This window comes from Phoca vitulina, unplaced genomic scaffold (assembly GCF_004348235.1).
Source record: "Phoca vitulina isolate PV1807 unplaced genomic scaffold, GSC_HSeal_1.0 scaffold5, whole genome shotgun sequence".
NCBI lineage: Eukaryota > Metazoa > Chordata > Mammalia > Carnivora > Phocidae > Phoca > Phoca vitulina.
The window spans coordinates 59,188,121-59,211,494 of record NW_022589708.1 but is presented as its reverse complement, the minus strand read 5'-3'; the positions used below and the strand labels follow the sequence as shown (position 1 = coordinate 59,211,494).

The following is a 23,374-nucleotide window of genomic DNA, read 5'->3' as shown; positions in this document are numbered from 1 at the left end:
TTTTTTCCTGTTTTCAGATATGCTCACCCAACAGTGTTGCCTCCTGACTCATCATCAGTTTAATCTCACACGTACACCACTAATTCATGGTACAGATGTACACATTCATCTGTGGATGGAAACCTAAATAAAATTGCAGGCCAAGGTCATTTCCAAACTAAGCAAACTTGGCACAAGAGTTTTAAGAGTGCCTAAATTAATACTACAAAACAGTTCTATCATTCTAGACTGAAATACAGAGCATATGAACAAAGCAGTTTCACCTAATTCTCAAATTAATTTAGACTGGTAATGGAATTGCAAAACATGAGAAAATATCCAGAAGAAATCTAGTCTAAGTAAATAAAGGATTACTGTTTTTAGTAGCTATCATTTATTCATTCACTCATCAAATACTTATTGATTGGTGTGTCAAACACTTGCTAGGTGCTGGAGTCAACCAAAAAAAGATATAGGCCTGTCCTGCTGGAAGATATATTCTAGTGGAAGAGACAGACAAAAGCAAATGAATAAATGAATAGTCCTAAGCTGTAATCTAGGCACGTCCACTACCAGTATTACTTAAGTGAGACAAAGAAATGATTTGGGTTCTACACCAAGAGTTTTTAAAGTTGTATTATTGAATAAGAAAAAAGTTAAAGATTTAGAATTATTAGGAAATATAGATATGTCCACATATAGATACCTCTACAGATCTTTTATGAATAGTCATTATCATCCCCTTATGCCCTGTACTCCCCACCCCCCTCCCGCCAAAAGAAAGGATAGATTAGGATATCTAGACTTTGGCTTTCCCTTCATTACTCTCTGGACTCTGGCCTGACCCAATCTCTGCTGCGGCATGTTATAGTAGAAAATAAAACATTCCAAATTCGGGGAGTAAGAAAACCTCAGTTTTAGCAAGTGACAGTGCTAAAGGGATTGAAACCTTAGGTGAGACACTTCATTTCCCAGAGTATCAGTTTCCTTTGCAAAATGATGGATTTTGACTAAATGATCTCTAAAAATCACTTTAGGTTCTAAAATTCACTATCTATGCATCTTTCTGTTAAACATCTCTTCCATTATGCTCCTATTTATACTGGGGATGAAGAGGAATAAGATCGATTCCTGTTTAATAGGGATAAAGGATTTATAGTTTTTAATGACCACTCTTTCATGTTATTGAATATTTTTTAAAACATGTTTTTAACATCTGCACAGCATTCCAACATATGGATATACCAAAATGTATCTATCCATGCCCTCATTCTAAAGATTTTTTTCCCAATTTCTGCAGTATTGTAAACGATATTTTTTAAGATTTTATTTATTTATTTGACAGAGAGAGAGAACACAAGCAGGGGAGCAGGAAAGGGAGAAGCAGGCCCCCTGCTGAGCAGGGAGCCTGATGCGCGACTCAATCCCAGGACCCTGAGATCATGACCTGAGCCGAAGGCAGACGTTTAACTGACTGAGCCACCCAGGCGCCCCAAGAATATTTTAGAATCTCTATTTGTCTACTTGTACTCAAAATACTACTACAGGCTTTCTTTTTTGTTTTATTCCTTTTGCTTGGAAAAAAAAATCACTATGATTCCTTCTTATCTACTCCAGCCTCTACATGGCTTTCTATTAATATAAAAACTCCACTTTGGACAATGTGATAGACGCTGTCCTTTCTCCTCTCTAAAACAGTATCATCCCAGAGTAAGGTCCATATTTCTGCAGCTTCCTGCTGTAAAAGAATTTGAAGTAAAGCCAATTCCATGCCTGCACCAAATCTGGATAATGTATATTTTAGCTTTAACCAAAGTTGAAATCCATGAGATTAAAACCCCAACAGCAGACAAATAGCTATACCAAAAATGTGATTTAGTGTGTTAATTACAACAAAGATAACTATGACTTTGGTGATTTTGCCATGATCCTGAACTTGCTATAATATTAGCTATTACTACATTGAAACATTAAGAGCATAAATATACAATTAGGAAAAATAAAATTTAAGGTTTTAACTACTAAATTCAGTGAACAACTATATAATCAACTATTTCGTTTTTTACTTTTTTTTGCAATATGCTATATTATTTCAATAGATATCATGTTCTGCATTAGCATTGGTACTTTTCCACCCATGAGTAAAGAAATCAGGTGACACCTACTTTAAAATTACCCTAAAAAATATGAGTTAAACACCTTTTCAACTTAGAAGTTTTTATTTAGGAAAAGAATGGAACCTCTGTTGTGCCTCTTTGATTATGAATTGGTGCAAGTTAAATATCGTTTTTAAAAAAACTTCCAAGATACTATTAAGGACCTCTATAGAATCAGTTTGGAATCCAAAGGAACACTCACATTAACAATTATTTCTACCAATAGCTTCATAACTACTGACATATCAATTATGTCAATTGACATTATATCAATATTATAGTAGAATTTTAGTGAAAGGATCTTTGAGGTCACATAATCCAACTCTCATCTTACAGATAAGGAAAGTAAAAACCAGAAAATTTGTATTACTCATAGCAGTAAGCTTGGAGTGGGCGGAGGCAGATGAGGGATCCTAACACTCTCTTTCAGCCTAATGCATACCAGAGGGTATTAGGTTATAAGTACAGTAGGTAGCTAACAGATGAACAAATCTAAGAAAGATATCTGATTTGTATCCTAAGTATACACATTCCCCTTAAGATTCTTGTTGGATGATCCATTCCACCTCAATCTGTTAGCACAGATACAAAATTATACAAATTGATGCTTGTGTGCAATAAAACCCAGGAGAGTAGTTGGAGTTAGTTTGGCAGAACTACATTGTTGCATAACTCCTGGGATGAAGATTTATGTATATCCATATGTATACATACCTGTAGCTTCTTAATGCTGCTTCAGGAAATGCCATTTACATACATTATAATGTAAATAGTGCCCAATGGAGTTGTGCATCATAGGGACACTGCAAATATAAGTTTTGTATTTTAAATTAATTAGGGTAGGCTAATTGCCATACAGATCAACCCCAAAATGTATAATGGCTCAAATTATATTTGCTATAATCAAGTTTCTTGCTAAAATAAAGGAGTAGTTCAGTACTTAGTTTCCAAGGTGTTCTAGTACCTAGGCTTTCAGTACCAAACTTCCAAGGTCTCCTGTGGGGTCTTGTCTATTCCAGCCCATTAGAAGGGGAGTTTTTTTAGGAGACTCAAAAGTAGTGCATATAACTGCCATTCTTATTCCATTGGCTCTAACTCAGTCACATACCCACACCTGCCTGCAAGGGAGACTGGGAATAAGTTTATCTGTGTGGCCAAAAAGAAATGAGAACATGGATTTGGATGTCTAACTAAGAGTCATTGCTCACTTGGGTGCTCTCTCTCTCTCTCTGTCTCTACACACACACATACCCACACAAACCCTGAAGTGGACACCAAAAGATAAACTCACATTATTAGGCTTCAAATAGAACAAATAAAGGGGCTTTTATTTAAGAATTGCATTCACCTCTACCCTTTCCTTCCTTCAGGTTGGGACTGTTAATTAATGCATAACAATAACCAATAGGTAACTGACATCTGAAAAGGAGGATAAAAAGCAAATTTTTGTAAGTATTAACCTTGTGTGTGTGTGTGTGTGTGTGTGTGTGTGTGTGTGTGGGTGTGTGTGTGTGTGTACGTGCATGCATGTGTTTCAGGGACACAAGACCACCAAGTTCCCCTTTTTAACTACACTATTAGTAAATGATGTTTGAAAAATATTCAGCTTTTTACACAACAAAGATAGCAATTCCACAAATGAAGGCAGCAGTAAAGTTAGTGGTTTTATTTCCTTTGGATAAGTTGTCATTATAATCCTCAAACTGTTCTCAATCACTCAGTTTTTACTAGAAGCACTGCATGGTTGCACTTCTCAAATCATAAACAGGAAGTGTGATATATAAATGTCAGTAAAACTAAAACTCAATTCTATGGCTTGATATTTTCATTTTAATGTCTGATTTTGTATGTACTTCAAATGATTACATAAAGGCAAATAGTAATATTACCTGGTAAGTTTTCTTTGGCAACCTAACACTTTGGGTTTTGGGGGAAATATTTAGAGTAACCCATGTGTTGTAGATTTTCACAGAGGAAGAAATGGGAATGATCCAGAAACTGCTATTAGTTTGGCATCCTTAGAAACTGCTTTTTTATATATGTTGCCCAACTTTATTAATGCCAGAAGATAGTGTAGATGGAGAAAGAAGCCAGAGAGTGCATGACTCTTAATCTATTTAAAAATACATTATAGAAAATAGTCTTAGACTTTGTATATTCTTATTCTGACACCTCAGCAATTCCTCGAATGTGTTCTACTACATTAATTCCTTCATGAGACAACTAAGGAGTAGCTTAAGTACTGCAAAAATCAGGATATTATCTCTGTTTCCTCTCTGAAGAAATTAGGGGTCTTTTTAGGATTGGTGATATTTTCTACATAATACTATTTCAGTTTCTTTGCTACATGGACATCTCTATGGAAATTACAAGAAGAGATTCAGTGCTCACTTCAGCAGCACATATACTAAAACTGGAACAACACAGAGAACATTAGCATGGCCCCCACATAAGGATGACACGCAAATTCATGAAGTGTTCCATAACACAAAAAAAGAGAAGAAGAAGAGATTCAAATTGACTAGTCTAGAACTTTTATATTACATTAAATATTTCTGGAGAAATGTACGAACATATAGATACTTCTATAACTTTAAAATGTTTTTTTTCTTTAGGAAATAGTTTAATTTGTTCTTAAACTGAGCACTGAAGGAACGATTTTACTCAAAGTTACATAATATAGGAGGGAAATAGCAAAAAATAGAACCTATCTATGTATCTAAACTCCCTTTCAAGGCAGATCACAATGATCCAGAGAATGTCATAAAAGGTAGCCTGCCCATCTATTGAGTACCTAGCTTTCTACAGCACGTGAGGCACTGCTGAGCAACATATACAATATATAAAATTTGAGGGTTTTTAATTTTTAATTTTTTTAAAGATTTATTTATTTTAGAGAGAGAGAGTGTACATGAGCGCAAGCAGGGGGAGGGACAAAGGGAAAGGGGGAGGGAGAGAATCTCAAGCAGACTCCCTGCTGAGCATGGAGCATGATGCTGGGCTCAATCTCAAGACCCTGAAATCATAACCTGAGCCAAAATCAAGAGTCGAATACTCAAGTGACTGAACTACCCAGGTGTCCCAAGAATTTGAGGTATTTTCATTGAAAATACAGCATATGTAAAAAGGATTCGGGAGTGTTTGAAAAGTAACATAATAAGAATATATTAATCAAATGCAAACTATAAATAACTGCTAAGGGGAAGTGGAAAATGAAGTGATTTAAAACTAGATTGATAATGGATAGAAATTTACTGGAATAGGCAAATTTTATGTCAATTTTTTAAAGTGGTGATGGATTTTGATTGCCAGAGAGAAAAGATAACCATTCATTCACTTATCAAAGATTTATTGAGTGCTCACTATGTGCCATGTGCTAGACACTGTTCAAGGCACTAGAGATATGGTAATACACAAAACCATTGCAGAGCAGGAACAGATATTTCATTGCCCAGGAGGCATGATAATTTGATAGGAACAGAAAACACAAATATGAGAGTAGAGAGAAATGAAATAGAAAGGAAAAGAACTAGTAATGGGCTTATAGTAGAAGGCCTTAAATACTAGGATGTTTCTAAATGGGAGAAAGATGTTTGGTGTGAATTGAACTCCTTTGGTCACTGTAGTCAGAATAGACTGCCTTTTTTTTCCCTTCCATCAGTTCTCCTAGCCTCTTAGATAACTTTATAGTAACCAGAATAAAACAAAATAAATACTGCACATAGAAAGATTCACAGCTGAAGTATGTGGAAAGCAAAAAGGGAAAGAATAGGTAGCAAAAGTTGAATTTTATGTCTCCTTTTATCTTTCCAATGGCTATTATATATTATCAATCCCTTTCTAGCAGCAGTCTCCCATTCAGTATTTGTGATTCAATTCCTGAAGGTTCTGCTCTTCTTCTTTCCTTCTAGGTAGAATCACTGAAAGGAAAGGAGATTCCATTTAAATTCCCTTTTTCGAGTCAATCAGGTGTTCCTTATTCACCTAGCAATACTTCTCTATAGAGTGTGTGATGAAAAGTATTTTGTGTTTTGTGTGGGATGGTGGGGAAAGGGGTAAGACAAGATGGGCACTAAGGAGAATACCAAGAGGCTGTAATTCAATATAATATAAGAGCCTAGAATACAAACTTGACAATTAAGAGCTTGGATTAAATGGGCAGTTTTAAAAATGAAAAGAGACATATCTGAAGTATACAATAAAGAACAACTATAAAAAGTAACAAGTTTAACCCCTGTTTACCTATGGGAGGATAAGAAAATAAGGAAATGAATGTAAGTTTTTAAGTTTGAAGGTCTGAAAATTTGTGTTGTCAATAAGAATAGCCAAGAAATTTGAAAGAAATAGCTTGAAGGAAAAAATGAACTTAATGTCAGATCTAAATGAGATGTCTCCAGAAGATAGAGGACTCAGACTTTCTTGATAAGCTACTGGACCTCTTGATGTACACATGTAAGTCGGCACCATATAGAAATTGATTGAAACTCTATGGACTAATGAGGAAATACAATGAAGATGATCAAATGGCTATGTATGAACTTAGACTGTAAGATTAGGTATCAATTTCAAAGCAATTTCAAAGAAGGTAATCTAGCTTTGGAACTCTTTCCTTCAGGTCAGACAAAGCTGTCCTTTATTAAACATCATCTCTTCATTTTGACTGACCCCTTAGTGAGAATAACAAAACAAATGAATAAAATTGAAAGACTTATTTTTTTCTGGATTATCTCACTGGAAGTTCTGGATTTTTTTTTTAAAAAAAGATTTATTTAGGGCGCCTGGGTGGCTCAGTCATTAAGCATCTGCCTTCGGCTCAGGTCATGATCCCAGGGTCCTGGGATCAAGCCTCGCATCGGGTTCCCTGCTCAGCGGGAAGCCTGCTTCTCCCTCTCCCACTCCCCTTGCTTGTGTTCCCTCTCTCGCTGTCTCTCTGTGTCAAATAAATAAATAAAATCTTTTTTAAAAATTTAAAAATTCAAAAAGATTTATTTATTTATTTATTCATTTATTTATTCGAGAGAGCACATGCGCAAGCGGGGGCACGGGGGTGGGCAGAGGGAGAGGGAGAGAGAGAATCTCAAGCAGACTCCCTGCTGAGTGGCGAACCTGATGCAGGGCTCCATCTCAGGATCCCAAGATCATGACCTAAGACAAAATCAAGAGTCAGACACTTAACCAACTGATCCATCCAGGCACCCCTGAAAGTTTTGAATTTTTAACTGAATGTCCTCCTAGCCAATTTATACAAATTATGTGTCTTAAGATACAACAAGCAAAATAAATATCTGCAACTTTTCTTTGACTGTATACCTTTATATAAAGGCTATGGCTTAAAAAATACAGAATATAAAATTTACATTAGCATAAGTCATTCAAATTATTTAGCTGTTAAATATGGAGTTTGTTTTATATAACACTGTCAGGGTGAACATGAATTTCCATCCCTAAAGCAAATCTTGGTTGTGGAACCACATAGATAGAAACTCACCTTTAAAGAAGGTTCAATTTTAAAATGCACTAGGCTACATGTTTCTTCAAATAGAAAAGGGTCAATCTTGATACTCCCTGAACTAAGAGTTTTTAGAATCTATTTGATATTTTCTGTACACAGATTATATCATAAAATAATTTTAGCATTTCATCATTATCTAATACGGCTTTGGATTTCTATATTTATGTAGAAGTACCTTCAAAGTAGCTAGCAGTAGAACATTTATTAGAGTACTTTCTGTATGTTGGACACTATGTTAAGTGTTCCAATATTTACTATCTCATTTAGTTAACATTCACAACTCAATGAAGTATTACTAACCCATTTCACAGATGGGAAAACTGAGGCCCAAGTTAAGTTATATCTTCAAGGTAACATAGCTGGTGAGTGGGCAGAGCTAGGATTTGAGTTCAGATCTGTCTGATTCCAATGCCAATTTTCTTAATGTCCTATTGCATCCAAAATTCACCTAAAAACATTTTTATTATAAGAGTTTTATGTCTATTGAATTCTTTCAATATAATGGAATACTTTTTTTTGGCAACTTAGAAATGTTTCTGTGTTCTTGCTTACTCTCATGACTTTAACCAAGAAAATCTTCTTGGGTGCCACTTGGACCACATATCAAACTATATCTCCCAGATTAGTAACCATAATTTAACACACACACACACATACACACACAGAGACACACACTCACAGGAAAGGAATATTTCATGGAAATGTAAAAAAAAAAAATCCTCCAGTTCAATTTTAGGGATATAGGAACACATCTATTTAATTCCACTTATAGAAGTGCATAGATAAATTACCGGCTTTAATATTAGCCTGAAAAAATCCTCCAAAGTCACACATTCAATGTCTTAATTTCAACAGACACAGCTATACTATGAATACTGAAAAGAGAATTGTCAAGACCAAAAAACAAATAATTTTTGAGCTCTTAGTTGCTTACCGGTATAAAACATATTCTAATCTATAGTCAACAAACATGCCAGACAGCACTATTGAATGGTAAAAGGAGTACGGAAGAGAGTGGATCACATAGTTCAGACTTAGTTATCTTAGTTATCAGTAGTGTTATACCATCAGTTCTGCTATTGAACCACAAATCTAAATGGAGGCAATCTAGTATAGAAGAGTATATATTTTGGAGTAGAACAAATTTGAGTTTAAATCTTGACATTACTTATAAATTCTGTGATCCAGAAAAAGTTACTGCCTTTGTGAGTCACAGTTCTTTCATTTTGTAAACTGGAACTAAAACTCTGTAGCCTAATGGATGTCATAAAGATCTATTAAAAGAAGAGACTTCCCAGGTTCAAATCTCAGCTCTCTCATGCAGAAATTGTGACTTAATGCCTCCTTTTCCTCATCTGTAAAATGAGGGTAATAAGAGTCCCTATACCTCAAAGAGTTGTGAGGATTTAACACCTTAATATATTGAAAGTACATATAACAGAACTTGGCACATAGAAAATGATATATTTACATATACTGTCATTCTTATTTAAAGGACCTACCTAGTACTTGCTGCTTAGTATATTTCTAATAAATGTTAATTCCCTTTTATATTTCAATTGAAATTATTTTCCTTTCTTTTCTTTTTTAAGATTTTATTTTTCAGTAATCTCTATACCCAACCTGGGGCTCAAACTTATAACCCCAAGATCAAGAGTCACATGCTCTACTGACTGAGCCAGCCAGGCACCCCTCCTTTATTTTCTAGACACATTTTTAAATGTATTAAGCTAAGGTATAACTGATATTCAATAAACTGCGTATATAAAAGGTGTACAATTGGTAACTTTTAACATGTATAGAATTGATAAGTATACAATTGATAAATGTTAACACTGTGAAACCATCACCAGAATAAGACAGTGAATATATCCATCAACCCTAAGAATTTCCCCTGCCTTTTTGTAATCCTCCTCCTAGCACCTCTCTCCCCAGACAACCATTGGTCTGTCTGCCCTTAGTCCCAATAGATCAGTTTGCATTTTCTAGAATTTTGTATTTTCTGTCTTCACTCGGAATATTGTTTTGAAATTAATCCATGATGATGCACATAACAATATTGTTCACTACCTTTTATTGCTGAGTAGTATTCCATTGTATGAATATATCACAATTTATTTAACCATTTATCTGTTGGTGACATTTGAGTTGTTTCAAATTGGAGACTGTTAAAAATAAAGCTACTATGAATATTCATGTACAGATCTCTGTAGGAACATGTGCTGTCTTTTCTTATGGAAATACCTAGAATGAAATGGATCATATATTGGTGTATGTTTAACTTTTCAAGAAACTGCCAAACTGTTTCCAAACCGATTATATCATTTTACATTCCTATTAGGAATGTATAAAGTTCTAATTTCTCCACGTCCTTAACATTTTTCATTTTAGCTGTTCTAATAGATGTGTATACTTTTTTTCTTTTTTTTTTGTATATGGATATCCAGTTGTTCCATCATGGTTTTACTCTATGTTTCCCCTAAAGACTAATGAGGCTAATAAAGTTGAACTTCTTTTCATATGCTTATTTGCTATGTGGGTTATCTTCTTGGTGAAGCTGAACTATTCAAGTCTTTTGCCTATTTTTTGAGACTTGTTTGCTCATTGTTGAGTTTTGAGAGTTGGTTACATTCTTTTATTTTTTAATCTTTATTTATTTATTTTTTAAGTGATCTCTATACCCAATGTGGGGCTTGAACTCATGACCCCCGAGATCAAGAGTCATATGCTCTATTGACTGAGACAGCCAGGAACCCTGAGAGCATTCTTGATACAAATCCTTTATTACATGCTTTGCAAATATTTCTCTCAGGCTGGAGCTTGTCTCCTTTAGCAGTATATTTTAAAGAATAGAAGTTTGTAAAAATTTGATTAAGTCCAATTTCTCAATTTGTTCATTTATAGATTGTACTTTTGATGTCACATCTAAGAAATCTTTTTTTTTTTAAAGATTTTATTTATTTATTTGAGAGAGAGAGAATGAGAGACAGAGAGCATGAGAGGGAAGAGGGTCAGAGGGAGAAGCAGACGCCCCGCTGAGCAGGGAGCCCGATGTGGAACTCGATCCCGGGACTCCAGGATCATGACCTGAGCCGAAGGCAGTTGCTTAACCAACTGAGCCACCCAGGCGCCCCTAAGAAATCTTTGTCTAACTCAGAGTCACAAAAATTTTCTTACATTTTCTCTAGAAGTTTAATAGTAATGTCAGGTTTTACGTTTAGGTCTATGATCAATTTTGAATACTTTTTTTACATGGTGTGAGATATGAATCAAATTCCTATTTTTATATATGGATATCCAGTTCTTCCAAACACACTGTGTTAAAAACAACAACAACAACAACTATTCTTTCTTCACTTAATTACCTTTGCACTTTGTCAAAAATCTATTATCCTTCTGTATGTGGGCCTATGTCTGGACTCTGTATTCCATTACATCAATCTATTTGCCTATTCTTACACTAAAACCACTCTGTTTTGATTACTGTAGATATTTAATAAGTCTTGAAATCAGGTAGTATCAGCCCTCCAACTTTGTTCTTTTTGTCAAAGTTAATTATTTTGGCTATTCTAGATCTTCGCATTTCTATATGAATTTTAGAATCAGCTTGTCTTTTTTTTTTTTTAACTTACTGGGATTTTGATTTGGTTTGTGTTGAACCTATAGATAATTTAAGGGGAGTTGATATGTTAACAATATGAACCCACTGAGCCAGGTAAATCCCTCCAATTATTTAAGCTGTCTTTACTTCCTCTCAACAGTATTTGCTGTTTTCAGCGTACAGATCTTTCATGCCTTTTATCAGATTTATTCCTAAATATTCAATATTTTTATGCTATTGTAAATGATACATTTTTTTGCATTTCCATTTTCGGTTGTTTGTTGCTAGAACATAGAAATATAGATGATTATTGTATATTGATCTTGTATTCTGCAATTTTGCTACATTCACCAATTAGTTCTAGTAGCTTTTTGTAGATTCCACCAAGTGGAACAGATGGATAATTATGTCAGTTTTATTTCTTCCTTTCCAATCTGAATGTATTTTTTTCTTTTCTTGCCTGATTGCACTGGCAGAACCTCCAATGTTGAATAAAGTAAGAGCAGGGGCACCTGGGTGACTCAGTCAGTTGAGGGTCTAAGTCTTGATTTCAGCTCAGGTCATGATCTCAGGGTCATAGGATCCAGCCTCGTATGGAGCTCTATGCTCAGCATTTAAGTCTGCTTGGGATTCTCTCCCTCTCCCTCTCCCTGTGCCCCTCATCCCACTCACACTCTAAATGAGTGAATGAATGAATGAATGAATGAATAAAATCTTTTAAAAAAAGTGGTAAGAGCAGACATTGTTTTGTTCCTGATTTTAGGGGGCAAGCATGCAGTCTTTTACCAGTAGGTATGGGATTATCTATAGGTTTTCTGTAGATGCACTTTATCTGGTTGAAGAAGTACCCTTACGTTCCTAGTTTGCTAAGTTTTTAAATAGGGAATGAATACTGGATTTTGTCAGATGTTTTTTCTGCATTTATTGAGATGATCAGTTTTTCTTTTTTAGATTAATTTGGTGAGTTACAATGATTAATTTTTGAATGTTAAACCAATCCTGTATTCTTGGGATAAATAGCACCCAATAAATATTATCTTTTTTAAATATTGTTAGATTTGATTTGATAAAATTTTGTCTAGAATTTTTTACATCTGTGTTCATAAGGGAAATTGGCCTGAGTTTTCTTTTCTTGTAATGTCTTTGTGTAGCTTGGGTATCAGGGTAATGCTGGCCACAAAGAACAAGCTTGGAAGTATTCCTTTCTCTTCACTTTTCTGGAAGAGTTTGTGTGTGGTTGGTATTTTTTTCTCTAAATGTTGGAAGGATTCACCAGTAAAATCCTGTGGACCAGGACTTTTCTTTATGGAATGTTTTAAACTAAAAATTCAATTTTTTGGAAATGGATATATGACCATTCAGGCTATCTATTTCTTCTTGAGTCAGCTTTGGTAGTTTATGTCTTTCAAGAAACTTGGTCATTTTTAAGTTGTTAAATTTTTTGCCTAAAGTTGTTCATAATATTCCCTTATTATCCTTGAAATATCTGTAGAATTTGTAAGGATGTCACCTCTCTCATTCCTGATATTGGTCTTCCTGATAATTGTCTTCCCTTTTTTTTTTCCTAACCAGTCTGGCTAAAGGTTTATCAATTCTACTGATCTCAAACAACCAGGTTTTGATTACATAGATATTCTCAATTGATCTTTGTTTTCTATTTCATTGATTTCCACTTTGACCTTTATTATTTCATTTCTTTTGCTTCTTTGTGTTTAATTTGCTCTTCTTTTATAATTTCTTAAGGTGGAAGTTGAGGTCATTGCTTTGAGACTCTGTACTTTTTAATGTAGGCATTTCGTTTATATAAATTCTGATATATTGTATTTTTATTTTCCCTCAGGTCAAAATACTTCCTAATTTCACTTTGGATTTCTTCTTTAATCAGTGGGATATGTAGAAGCATATGATTTTGTTCCCAAATATTCAAGGATTTTCCAGTTAGCTTTCTGTTACTGATTTCTAATTTAATTCCACTGTGGTCAGAGGACATACTTTGCATGACTTAAATCCTCTAAAATGTATTGAGACATATTTTATAGTCTAATACAGAGATTGGCAAACTTTTTCTATAAGGGGTCAGACAGTAAATATTTTAAGCTTTGTGGGTGACATACAGTTTCTCCTGTCACATATTTTCTTTTCTTTTTTACTTTTAAGAAATCTCTCAAAATGCAAAAACCATCCTTAGTTCATAGGCCATACAAAACCAGGCTAGATTTGGCCCCACAGTCATAGTTTGCTAACCCCTGGCCAGGAATATGGTCTCTCTGGGTAAAAGTTTCATGTACTCTTTAAAGAGAATGTGTATTCTACTGTTAGTGGAATGTTAGGGAAGTTGGGTAATATTGGTGGATAGTGTTGAGTTTACTATATCCTTGCTATGTTTCAACTTGTCCTAGCAATTACTGAAGGGGACATATTGAAATTTCTGACTATAATTATAGATTTGTCTGTTTCTCCTTGCAGTTCTATCAGATTTTGCTCTACATATTTTGAACCTCTTTTTATTTGGGGCATAAACATTTAGGATTGTTATATCCTCCTGATTAACTGACTCCTTTATTATTATGAAATGACCTTCTTTAACCCTGGTAACATTCTTTGCTCTGAAATCTTTGTTTCTACTATGTTAATACAGCCCCACTAGTTTCTTTTGACTAATGTCAGCATCAGCATGGTATATCTTTTCCCATCCTTTCATTCTTAACATTTTTGTGTCTTTATATGTAAAGTGTATCAAGTCATGCTTTCTATCCAATCTGACAATCTCTACCCTTTGATTAGGATTTTTAGGTCATTTACATTTAATGTGATTATTGATATAATTAGATTTAAGTCTATCATCTTGCTATTTTCTGTTTGTTCCATTTGTTCTGTGTTCCATCTGTTCATTGTTCCTTTTTTTCTTTTTCTGCCTTCTTTTGGATTGAGTACTTTATTATTCCATTTTTTTCTTTGTTGGCTTATTACCTATAACACTTTTGTTATTATTCTACTGGTTGCTTTAGGGTTTATAGTCTACATATTTATCAGTCTACTTTCAAGTGAATTTATACCATTTAACATATAATAAAAGATCCTTATACTATCTTATTTCTATTTTTCTCCTCCTGGTCTTTATGCTATTGTTGGCATATATTTACTAATGCATGTTGTAAACCCCATAATACAATGCTATTATTTTTGTTTAAACAGTTGATTATCTTAAAAGAGAATTAAATGTAAAAAGAACTTAAACATTTACCCTGTAGTTACCTTTTCCAGTGTCCATCATTCCTTTGTGTAGATCTATATTTCCATCTGGTATCATTTCCCTTCCATCTGAATGACTTCCTTTAACATTTCTTGTAGTGCAGTCTGTTGGCAATGATATTAAATTTTCATTCTGTAAATTTTCAGAGTCTTTGAAACACTCTCAGGTTCAAAGTAAGTAATCATCAATTAATCTACTCCCTACCATACACTACTATAAATAGCCTGGGCTAAAGTATAAAAGAGAAAACTGAAAAGGAGCATATTGTACAACCATGAAATAGCCTAGAACCTTGCCTCTAAAAGTAAGTTGGAGGCAAAGAAAACTTATAGTATGCAGGGTGCTAAAAGCTACTGAATAAACATGAGGCATCTTCTTAGATACCAATTTTACTCAGGGACTTTGAAAAAATAGATAAGCATTATATTTATACTAAACATAAGACTGTTACGATATGTAATCCAACATTTATAGTAAATTTAAGACAAAACAAGAAACAAAAAATTCTGGTTTGGGATCAAGCTTCTAGGGCACTTTTTTTCACTTTTCTCTACTATTAACCACACTTTTATGAAAAAGTTTAAGAAGCTGTGAACTTGATGATTATTCATGATTTATTAAAACCTCCCCTAAAATTGGACGCTGTCAACAAATGTAGGTTATTCATAGAGGTTTTTATTTAATTTGAATATGCATTTATGAATTGACCACTATATCCTGTTATTCAGCTCATGAATCATTTCTTATTGTGCTCATGAAAACTACACTTAATTCCAAGTTTTTTAAATACCCATCACTATTCCTGTAAAGGACTTTTACTTACCAATTTTCACTTTTGTGGCCATCATCATGCCTACATCAATCAGTACCTACAACACTGTCCAATTTTCTGATTCCAATCCAGCATAGAATAATAATACACATAAACAAGGCTGTTAGAAATAAGCCTAAAACAAAGAAAAATAGGCTGGCTATGAAGATCCTACTGGAAAATCCACTTGTAAGTCTGCATCCTAAGGAAATAAAGCAAAAATTTAACTATTAGATTGTCCCTTTTACAAAGAGAGAAAAACATAAGTATAATACCCCCCAAATAAGAAATTGCTTAGGGGCGCCTGGGTGGCTCAGTTGGTTAGGCAACTGCCTTCGGCTCAGGTCATGATCTCAGGGTCCTGGGATCAAGCCCCACATCGGGTTCCCTGCTCAGGGGGAAGCCTGCTTCTCCCTCTCCCACTCCCCCTGCTTGTGTTCCCTCTCTCGCTGTCTCTCTTGTCAAATAAATAAATAAAATCTTTAAAAATAATAATAATAATAATAATCTAAAAAAAAAAAAAGAAATTGCTTAAATTATGGTATATCCTTATTCTATATGGAATACCTACTCAGCCATTAAAGGATATTATAGCTAAATATTTATTACTAGGATGAACAACAAACAGGTATGAAAATGTAATAAAAGGGGTTAACAGTGGTTATTTCTGGGTTTGGATTATTAATTTTTTTCTACATCTTGCTCATCTTGTTGTATATTCTTTAATAGCAACTGCATGTAATAAGAAACACCCAAAGTTTCCAAAAATACTAATTCAACATGAATAAATACTTATTCAAAATGATGAGATCATCATTTGTTTATCCATTAATCAACAAATATTTGCAGTATTAAATAAGACAAGTCCTTGCCCTCATGACTCTTAATTTGTGAGGGCAAAAAGGGCATAATCAACAGTCTTGGAAATTTTTTATTCCTCTTCTTCATTCTCATTACTTGATTGCCCAGTCATTCCCTCCTTTATTTATAGAGGACTTTGGCACCTGACTTCCAGTATCTGCCTCCCCTGCATTTCCTGCCATCATGTGCCACTTCAGTGTCCACAAGGACAACCCATCCAACAACCTTGAGCTCTGACTACACCAGCTTACAACCACTTCATTCAGTGATCCATACCCAGACCCATACCATCAACCTTCTGATCACCAGGAAATTGTTCCACAGCCTTAGACTTCAATATTATTGATCTCAGACCACAATCACTTATTGTTCTAATTTTTTCACTCCCTTATTCCCTAAACACCTGCTTTCTTATCTTATTTTAACCTCTATTCCTCAACTATTCCCTTTTTTTTTTTTTCAAACCACAATCTCCAGCATGGCTTCATATCTTTTCCTATCTAGCTTAGTTTCCCAGGTACATCAGTCTCTCTCGATAATAACCTTGCCCCCTGGCTAATTCCTTCTTCCATTCCTTAGAGCATATATTTTATGCCACCTTACTACAACCCAAACTTGCTACTTCACCTATGCCCTTATCTTTAATGTCTCCTTTATCAGTAAAAAATCCAAAACTGTAAGCTATGAACCTCCTAACCTTCTTGTTCCACATTTACAAGTTATACATATAACTATCTTCACCTCCTTTCTTCTAATCTTAGAGGAAGGAGTATCCTATCTCTTCTTCCAAGTCAACTCTTTTACTACATCCTTGATCCCACATTCCCTCATCTCCTACAGATCTTTCTTTACCTTTATCCCTCTTCTCTTTAATCTCTCCTCTTCCTCTTCTGCTGACTCTCCCCACATTTTATAAATATTAAACGCTCTTCACTGGAGAATCCCCTCCTCAATTCTATAAACTACTCCCTATAGTGATCCTTTATTTCTGTTTTGAAGAAGAAATGAAAAGCCTTGAAATAATATAAATCTATTGTAACTTTTCTCAATTTAAAATACTTTTCAGGATGCCTGGGTGGCTCAGTTGGTTAAGCGTCTGCCTTTGGCTCAGGGGGTCCCAGGGTCCTGGGATCGAATCCCACATCCGGTTCCTTGCTCAGCAGGGAGACTGCTTCTCCCTCTACCTGCCCCTCCCCCTGCTTGTGCTCTCTCTCTGGCAAATAAATAAATAAAATCTTTAAAAAATAAAAAAATAAATAAAATATTTTTCAACCCAACACAGAATTCTGCCATCATCAGCGCACTGAAAATGTTCTGGCAAACATTACTAATGACAAAATTGCCAAATCCTATTATCTTTTTCAATTTACTTGACCTGTCTTTATCTTCTGATACTCCTGACTCTTTTTTCCTGAATCCTGTCCCCCATTGGCTTCTAGAACTCTGAGCTCTGTTGGTGCTCCCTTCCATCCTTCTGCTATTTATGCTTAATTTTTTTTTTCTGCCTTCTGTTACTTTGCCCATTTACTAATGTTGGTTTTCATTTCCTCTCACTATATTCAGTTTCTATGAGCAATGGCATCCAGTTCCCCCAAAATTTCAACTACTACCTTTTTAGTGACATCCACTCCCAGCTCCAACCTTTCTCCTAAGCCTCAGATACACCTGCTGAGCTCCCTACTGAACTTCTCTATATGGATATCCCAGTGACAATCTTCCATATTCAATATGTCTTCATTGAGTTTCTCATCTCCTTCCCCTTTCCCAGTTTTCTATTCCACATCCGTATACACACATACACATAAGCCAAAATCCCTGTTCTTCTCCATTTGCCTCCATCCTGGTTAATTATACCACTATTGTACTCTACAACCAAGCCAGGAACTAGAAAGTCATTCTAGATTCTTCTTCATCTCTATCCCAACCATTACTACCCTAGTCCAAAATCCTATTATTTGCACCCAAGACTGTAAAACCACATAAAACTACTTCCATTTACTTAAGTAATAATTATTACATTTACTTAAGTAATAATTATTACTTCCATTTACTTAAGTAATAATTATTACAATAATTATTACACGTAATAATATGTGATGATAATAATAGAGCACATTTTACAACATTTCCCTTAGTATTTAAATAATGAAATTACAATCACGTTACCTAATTAGCAAACCATGAAGGCTTATACAGAAGCATAAACAACCTCCACTATTCCTAGAGATCAGAAACCTTGTTTATACCCCCGTACCTAAGTTTTTATCACACAGCAGTTGTTGCTTTACTATCTGTTCACTTTTGAATAAGGTAAACATGGCACACTTAAAGATAACCATAATAATCATTAAAAGGCTGCAAATTAAAAGGTCAATAAATAATAGGATCCATATTTTTATATAACAAAATACAATTTCATACCTTGTTAGTTCACCAGGATTTCTTTAAAACATATATCACACACATACCTATACACATATACCACATTAGGAATTAGATAAACTAACAAACTGAGTTTTCCCTATGAACTGAGCTTCCTTTCATTCCTATTCTACTGTCTTTAACAGCACTCAACCTACCCATGCTTCCAAAATTATGAAAGTGAATACACCCCCACAGCCACCCTTGTAGTAAAGTTAGTGTGGCATAGGTAGATCAGAGGGGTCCCACTGCCTCCCCAAATCTTTTCCGCTTTGCTTTCTGATGCCTGAAAGATGGAACCATCTATTCCACAAGATACAAACTGCAATTTTCCTGAAGAAGAAAAACAAAGTATAGTATTTAATAATACTAAATGAATGAAATTCAATAATACCAAGACACGAAAGACAAATACAGAGTCTTCCTTTGTCAATTGGGAGAGAGAGTAAAGTGGTATATTGTTAAGGGGCCTTCTGAAGCAATGCCTTCTAGATCATTCCTGATTTTTTTTCAGTATTCTTTAATACACATGATGTATTTTATAACTGGGGGCCGGAGGATGTTCAAAAGTGAGTCCACAGGTCTAGTGTCCCAAGGGCAAATAAAAGTATTTTTACATCAAGTGATTTACAAGAAGCTTTGAACTTTATCATAATTAACAACTGTATTACTAACATTTTTTACATCTAAAGGATTAAACTTCAGGAACTTTCAATTTTATATTCCTTTCCTTTTAAAGGAAGTATGTGTATAAATAAAGGTAGATGGGAGGATCATTACGTTTGGGCATATGCTATAAGAATTTCTTGTCAGGAAAAGTTTTGTATCCACCATAATATATTAGTAGTTTTGCATTTTATTAAAAATATTGCAGTTAAGTCACATGAGCTTTGGGTTGTTTTGCCAATGGCATAAATATCTAATTGTTAAAGAAAACCCTATGCTTATAAAATACATCCTCCCAAAAGGGGAAAAAATTAGTATGTATGATACTTCAAACCACTTATTTTTAAGAGTTTCCTTAAAATTAGGTATATGCATTGTATATACCATCCTGGGTTCACTGGGTCAAAAGTTAATAGTATAGGGTCATCAAGTAAATTAAATGTTAACAGCAAAAATTAAAGGATTTAATTTAAAAACATAGGGCCTAATCCTATGATGAAGAAAAGTAGGGAAAAAGTTTTCCCACAAGAGCTGTAAACTGTTCACCTATTTAAAATAAATTACTTCTTCAGAGCTGCCTTAAAAAGTTAATTTGTTTTAAACACGTAAGCATTCCTTGCCAAAAAAGAATGTGCTATATTTTATTCTCATTTCCCTATAGGTTTGTGCTACATGAAAGAAAGAATTTTTTTACGTATGAAGAATAGAAATGTAGCATGACGCTCAACTGTCATAAAGAACTCACCACACATTTTCAGTCACATCTCCTAGAGACCAGAGGGTCTCAATTTTACTTCTATTTACTAAAAATAAATAAGAAATGAATGATCATAGGTTCCTGGTTCGCTGTCCTTCTCAACTTCCAGGACAAGGCTCACCCCAAGGGGCGCCTGGGTGGCTCAGTCGTTAAGCGTCTGCCTTCGGCTCAGGTCATGATCCCAGGGTCCTGGGATCAAGCCCCGCATCAGGCTCCCTGCTCAGCGGGAAGCCTGCTTCTCCCTCTCCGATTCCCCTTGCTTGTGTTCCCTCTCTCGCTATGTCTCTCTCTGTCAAATAAATAAATAAAATCTTTAAAAAAAAAAAAAAAAAAAAAAAGGCTCACCCCAAGTCAACAAAGTCTCTGAGAAGGTCATGAGTTATCATTTTTAAAAGTTTTTACTCAATGTGAAGTTTATTTTATTAAAACCCTTCAATTTTCTTTTGATAAAGGATCAATAGATCCATTTCTATTATTTACCAGTCCTTTTTATTATCTTAAATTTTATTATCTTAAATTTAATTTAAGACATTTCAATGGCTAGGATAAAAAGTTAACTAACACTTGGTATATTTCAGACCATATATGGTATATGATTTACCATTCTGAGTGTGTCACTTTTTGAGAGGGGCCCCGTTAAACTGGAGCATAACCAGAAGGAAGCCAAGATGGTGAGGGGTTTAAAATCATAGAGCCACTAAGGAAACTAAGGATCTTTGGAGGGCAGGGATTCAGTTGTCTTCATGGTTGAACATAATAGTGATCATATTTTTTTTAAGTTTATTTTTTTTGGTAATCTCTACACCCAACATGTAGAATTCATGACTCTGAGATTAAGAGTCTCTCGCTCTTCCAACTGAGCCAGCCAGGTGCCCCATTAGTGGTCATATTTAAAAGGTTATCACACATAGATGGGAATTAATTTATTCTCAGTAGCTGCACGGGGCACTTTGACAATGGATAGTAGTTACAAAGAGACACGTTTTAACTACTAAGATTTTATGACTCCAAACCTATTATTTTAAAAACAACATTCCAAAACATTGTATTTAATATTTCATCTAAAAGCAGCATGTTCACACGAATTTTTTAGAAAGTAGGTAACTGAAATAAGTGGGTTTATCCTTTTCCAGGTATCCTTATTGGTAAAGGGAGTGAGGAGAGCTCAGACTTCTTCAGTAAATATTAACCATTATTAATTGTAAATGAATTTTAGATCAGTCTCATAATCTGTGCTCAAGAATATGGAAGTAAAACAATTATTCATATGGAGGGAAAAAACCCTTATACTTCTATAACCTTAAATCAGAGTTGAAGATGCTATGTATGAATCTGTTCTGACTACTTCCATAATACTCACCCATAACACTATTTTTTAATTGAAATAAATTGATATTTGCCTAATTTTCTTAAACATTACAAGAACTTAAAATACATAGATCATTCCTACCTAAGCTTCCTGGGGCTAAAACTATGACTTACTGGTAAAAACTGTCAACTCAAGCAAGTTAGGGTTACCATCCCAGGCACTGAAGTTAATTATCAGAGCCCCCCAAAAGAGGTGCTCTTACAGACATATAAACCAGATTCAAATTACACATAACTTAATTCTTCCATGAACCACTAAGATTGTAGCTAATTTTCATTACTACTTAGTTTATTTTGCCTATCTCTGGATACCTTAAGATCATCCAGTTGGATTCTCCATATCTCTCAAATTCTGCACTAAAGTCATGCTAACAAGTGGGATCTAAATTTTTATGAACGAGAGAAACAAGTGCTTTAAAAAATAGATTTTTAAGAATTATGTGATTCATCAATCCATCAGCACCCTCCAGTCTCTTAACAATGTCCTCAATTATTGATTTTAAAAAGTAAATCAATAAAAATGAGATAGATGGTGAAAACTTACAAATTACTTTCACTTTCAGGTTTTGCTTTTTCAAATATTCATTAATTTTTTTGTATTTGTTTTCCTTCTTTTGTTAACTGTGTATTTGTTAACGGTTCTATTTTTCTTATAGACTTATCTCTTTGTACACTGAGGATATTAACCCATTATCTGCTTTATAAGTTAAAGATATTTTTCAGTTTGTCATGTGTCTTTTGTATTAATAGTGAATTTTTCCCTGTGTATTTATTTTTCGTGTAGCTACCAGTGTTCTCTGAGATTCTGCGAACCTTTTTATCACTCTACATATCTCAGTGACCTCATCCAAGCCCATAGTTTAAACTACCATCTATAACTGGTCAACTAGTAAATCTATAGACAACATGCAAACCAGACCTTTCCCCTAAATTCCAGACTTCTAAATCAAAATCCAATCCTAATATCTAGTTATCTGTAGAGTGAGGGTGGGAGGATGTACTTAACCCACCAGGCATCTCAGAATCAATACTTCATATATCAAAATCCATCAAACCTGTTCTAGTTTCCTTATCTCAGGAAATGGCACCCACAGCCACTCATGCCCACACCAGAAACCTAGGAGTCCTATGATGTATCTCCTCCTCTCTTCTCCATAAACAAATTTTGTTTGTTTAAACCTTCTCTGTAGGGGCGCCTGGGTGGCTCAGTCGTTAAGTGTCTGCCTTCAGATCAGGTCATGATCCTGGGGTCCTGGGATGGAGCCCCGCATTGGGCTCTCTGCTCAGCCAGGAGCCTACTTCTCCCTGTCCCACTCCCCCTGCTTGTGTTCCCTCTCTCGCTGTGTCTCTCTCTCTCAAATAAACAAAATCTTTTAATAAATAAATAAATAAACCTTCTCTATAGTCTTACCTTCCAACTTTTTCCATTCTTACTTACTCTGCTCTAGCCATATGGGCATTGAATTTACCAGTCCTTCCTGCTCAGGATGTTAATATACACTCTTCCTTTGCTTAGAATGTTCTTCCTTTCTTTTTGGCCTGGCTAATTCCTAAGTCTCCACTTAACTGTCCTACCTTAGGAAGGTCTTACTTAAACCTCCAGTGTTAGGTCTCCATGGTGTATACTTTCATTGCATCTGTATTTTTCTGGTACAGTACTTATCACAGTTGTAATTTGTGTCACTATTAACTTAAACATTGTTTCTCTCACTAGACTATGAGAAGCCATGACTAATATGCTCAGTACCTTGCACAATACATGACACTTCGCAGGTGCTAGTTACCTGGAAATACCTACATATTAATACTGAATAAATAAATTCAATCCCTTTCATACTTCATTTCACTCCCATTTCTACTTCTTTAGTTCAAGTACTCTTTATTGCTTGCCGGGATACTACAATAGCCTCTGAAGGCCTCAACCACTGCTCTCACATTTTCTAATCTGTTCTCCAGTATCCTTGGATTGTTTTTGTTTTTGTTTTTTTT

At 34.7% G+C, this 23,374-nt stretch overlaps 1 long non-coding RNA gene and 1 other non-coding gene across 2 annotated transcripts in view; both read left to right on the top strand.

Moving 5' to 3' along the window:
• Positions 1–23,374, top strand: part of LOC116631673 — a 69,700-nt gene that overhangs the window by 12,036 nt on the left and 34,290 nt on the right. The gene's annotated exons all lie outside the window — the stretch shown is intronic.
• On the top strand, positions 4,519–4,625 carry LOC116631872. The gene has a single exon (XR_004299310.1). It is a non-coding gene; the product is annotated as a U6 spliceosomal RNA (small nuclear RNA).